At 38.8% G+C, this 4,633-nt stretch overlaps 1 pseudogene; it reads right to left on the bottom strand.

Moving 5' to 3' along the window:
- Positions 1 to 2,321: 2,321 nt before the first annotated feature.
- LOC149158165 (hydroquinone glucosyltransferase pseudogene) lies at positions 2,322 to 3,998 on the bottom strand (annotated as a pseudogene).
- Between the last annotated feature and the right edge of the window lie 635 nt (positions 3,999 to 4,633).

Here is a 4,633-nt window from a genome sequence, read left to right as displayed (position 1 = left end):
ATTGAAGTGGTTAACATGACAGTCATTCATTTGCTAAGAGGATATTACAGCAAACATCCTAAGTTGTGGTATGAACAGTTGCATTATATTCAACATGCTTACAACCGAGCAAAACACTCTTCTACTCTAACTTTACCTTTTGAGGAATGTCTTGGGTATTGGCCTAAATCGCCTTTGGATTTCACCTTTGAGAAAGATGTAGTTGTAGATGGAAATAATGACATAGACAAAGCAAAGAAATTCATTGAGAAAATTCAGTTGATTCACCGAATAGTTCAAGAACAACTAGAAAAGAGTCAAGGCAAGTATAAAGCAAGGCATGATAAGCATCGCGTGGATCATCAATTTCAAGTAAGTGATGAAGTTTGATTATACATTAGCAAGGAAAGGCTTCAAGGTAAAGGTCAAAAGCTGAAACCAATTCGTTATGGTCCATTTAAAATTCTGGAAAAGATTGGTAATAATGCTTTCAAGCTTGATTTTCCTTCATATATGAAAATCTATTACGTTGTTAATGTTGAAAGTTTGAGATTGTATGAACCTCATTTGATTAAAGATCAAGGAAAGAATGTTCAAATTCCATCTATTGAAGACTTTTTTCTAGAATACCTTGATGTGACACTATACTTGACAGAAGGACAAGGACAACTAAAAGGGGAAATATTGATTATCTTTGGGTGGGTCTCAAAGGTACACATCCATCAAAGGAAAAATGGATTGAAGTGGGGAAGATGAGGGAACAGTACCTTCATCTGTTCAATAACTGGAAGTGATCCTTTTGGGGTCCAAAAGGCTTCCAATGGGGAGGAGTGATCAAGTGCTCATAATTATGCTAAAAAGTCAAAGTGTCAGAATCTTGTCAAACTTAACTTCAGATTGAAGAGTTCATCATTTTGAATCCAACAGTGTGAACAACACTCAAAACCGAGTTCGTATGCAGAAGTTAGAACAAGTAAAAGTTCAGGTTTGACTTGCCTACATGGCAGGATTGGGATGATGTGGCAAGTCTTCAGCGAATAAGGAGGTCCCAAGTGGCAACCCACCATTGGTCCTCACAAATGGCAAAGAGTAGCGGTAGGTGGAAAAGGTGTTTCAAATCGGCCCCCAATAGGTTGGGTTGTGACGCGATCAAATCATAATCACACTCGGTGAAAGGGATCAGAGAACGGGTATCGGCCCCGACCCTAGCAAGGTTAGTGACACGATGTGATGCGATTGCATATCGCAATCACAACAGTAACAAGAATCGGTCCAGTGCAAGTTAAGTCCCGAATGTGAAAGACCCTAGACGCGATAACATTATATGTCATAGTTTAAAACTCCGACGGATCTGTGATATCGCAATCGCAACATTTTGCCAGGTAAACAAGACATTTGACCTGCTGAAACTTGCCGATTGCAATCTGCGATAAGGCCGACATGATATGGCCCGCGGTGCGGCAAAATTCTTGCCCGGTTAGCGGATTTTTTGGATAATTTGTAGTTTTCTGTCGGTTTAGAGCATTTTGTGGAACAATTAGAGGAAGAATTAGGAGAAGTCATAACTCCATTTCTTATCCAAATTTGATGCAAAAGTAGTCAATTCTAGTGGTTTTTGGGTATTCTGAACTCATTGAGACAGGTTTTAAAGATATATGAGCGTTGTAAACACACTTTTGATGTAATTTGAGCATAATAGAGAGGCCCAAGCCATTGGAAGTTGGACCAAGGAGACGTAGCCCAGGAGGGGTGAACTCCTTTATCATGTGCTTATTGTGTGTTATATTTTGATGTTCATTGTTGTTATATTGTTGTTGTTCAACATATTTTTTATGTTAAATTGTTCATAACATTTACATAAGAAACTCTCATGAAAATATGTAAATTAAGAAAAATTCTTGAATCCTTAAGCACTTGAAAAGCAAATGATAAGCATCTTGGGTTTAATTTTGAATGGGGAATTAGCACAACATTACTAATCTGCTCCAATTCAGACCAAGAACCCCTTTTGGGTTGTGTAGATTAAGGGGAGAAAGAGAGCTATTGATTGAGATAGTTAAGTGAGTGAGAAAATTGAGTTGATAGAGTGTTTTGTAATCCCTTGTGGTCTCCCAATGTGGGGGTGGCCTATTGTTGAGAGACCTAGAATAATAATATTTAAAACTGAGAGGAACATTTTTAATTAGTAACTAGAAAGATAAATATTTTATGTTTACAACTTTTTCTATTTCAATTTAATTATTTAATATTTCATTTTCACTTTTTCTATTTGACATAGAAATTTTCTTCTCATTTTCTTTTTAAATCTGTTAAACCTTTTTTTTAAATCTGTTAAACCTTTTTTAAGCTAAGCTATGACACTTGAGAAACGAATAGATATATATATGAGAACATTGCACATGGTAACCACTATCATAAATCTTTCGAATTTTTTCAAAACGGTGGTGGAGATCAACGATGGGGCTTTCTCCCAATTTGTTATTCCTATGTGAAATTTCTCAAGTAGATGAAGGCGTGTTAGTACAATCCTCCTGTTTAGAGTGGCCATGGTGTTGTATGAACTCCCTCCCTCACTGATTGCATTGTGGGCCGTTTGCATCAATTCCTTCATTCTCTTCTTTGTTTCCACTCCGCTTTCTCCTTCCATTAATTCTCTCACTACTCTTTCCACTTCCTCTTTGCTCACCAATCCATTCGGTCCCTTTTTCGGTTCAATGGCCACCTGCTTCTCCTCCACTAGAAAAATAGCGTTCATCCGCTGTTCGCCAAATATAGGCCAAGCGATCATGGGCACTCCATGTAAAATGCTTTCAATGGACGAATTCCAACCACAGTGAGAAAGGAAACCGCCAGTAGATGGACGAGAAAGAACAGGAATCTGAGGCGCCCATGAAGGAACCACAAGTCCTCGATCCCTGGTTCGACTCTCGAAGCCCTCAGGTAGAAGATGACTTATGTCTTCTTCGGCCGTTGTGGGCTGAATTGGCGCAGGCCCCCGCAACGCCCAAATGAAGCGCTGCCCGCTTGCTTCGAGTCCTAGGGCAAGTTCTCGAACCTGATCGTCCGACAGAGTGCCTTCGCTCCCGAAGGCAACGAACAGAACGGACGAGGCGGGCTGGTGGTCCAGCCATTTCAGGCACTGGTTATCCTCCACGGCCTCATCAGATGAGAATAAAGACGAAGATATAATCGGCCCCACGGGATAAATGGAGGGCATTTCGGCAGCACTCAGAACCTTTCCTTCCACGAGAGCTTTTATTGGCTCAACCTCCATATCCTCGCAGCTATTTATCAAAATTCCGCGCGCTTCATGAAATCGAAAGCAATGTTGGAGGAACCAGTTAAATTCAATTTCGTCAGATCTGTCAAGAATGGGGCCGGGCATATCTCTCCCTGCAATCGGTCGAATGCCCGGCACTTCAATAGGAAGGTCAACGTCTTTGAATGAGTTTTCAATCTTTTTAACAAGTGCTGGAAGGTATAACATGAGGCAGAGCAGAGAAGCCGGGGAAGTGAAGAATATGTAGGAAGGTATTTCTAGTTTGGATGTCACATCGAACATGGTGGTGCAGAACATATCAGTGATGAAAGCGCAAAAAGGAAACGAGGAGGACCTGAGAGCATCTTCCAGAAAAAATTTCGTTTTCTCCATTTGTAAAGATAAGAGAATTCGGTGATTCATTTCTGTAACGTCCCCTTCAATCTCCACATCAGGGAGCTCGACGAACCGTATCCTTTCCACAGCTGAGGACACCAGGCGTTGCGCATATAGGCTTTCGCGGGGAAAGGCAGTCATCCATTTGGGCATCATGAAGGCGACAGAGAAGCCATGGTGGAGTGCCAGCCTCTTTGCAAGCTCCACCATGGGGATGAGATGACCCATCCCCAGCGACGGAAAGATTGCTACATGCTGCCTATGGCTCTCCATTTACACCTGTCGACTGAAAGCAATTCAGTTCTGTTTTAAGATGAGAAGAATTAGCTCCACTGACACGAATTTATAAACGAACTCTACTGTTCAGGAGCTGGATTGCTTTAATCAAGGATTTGCTATGAACTTAGAGGGATCAAATTTCTTGATATGCAAATCTCTTCTAGAGTGCAAAATTTGAAAAAAGAATTGCACCCCAAGATATTTAATCACTCTAGTAGCTATATATATATATATATATATAGATAGATAGTATGTGAATTTTTTAGTGTTTAAATTATGTTTTTTAATGCATAAATTTTCATTGTTTAAATTACATATTTTAATGCAAATATGGATGCAATACCTTGAAAGTCTTCTTGGAGACTTGGATTATGTAGAGTACACAACTTAAATTTTCAATTTCAATATATCTTTGTCAAATTTTAAACTAAATTAACCTTTAAATATATTTGAAGAATGACCAAAATGTAAAATAGTAAGACTACTTGAAGTATTTTATAATATTTTAACCCCACACACACATATATTCCTTTAATTTCTTTATATAACATATACACATATGCATGAATGACATTGAAATGTTTTCCTTAATATGGATATTAAAATATTTTATTTATGAAACACATTATCAATATTCAAAGGTTTAATTTTAAATATATATCAATATCACTTAACCTTAAATAGTGAAATATTTATTGGTCTGAGCTCTACAACCCAGTA

Source organism: Pinus tabuliformis, chromosome 5_2 (assembly GCF_031772625.1).
Source record: "Pinus tabuliformis cultivar Carrire ecotype Pingquan chromosome 5_2, CPIR1, whole genome shotgun sequence".
NCBI classification, from domain to species: Eukaryota; Viridiplantae; Streptophyta; class Pinopsida; order Pinales; family Pinaceae; genus Pinus; species Pinus tabuliformis.
The sequence above is the reverse complement of the archived record's forward strand: the minus strand, read 5'-3'. Positions and strand labels throughout refer to the sequence as shown.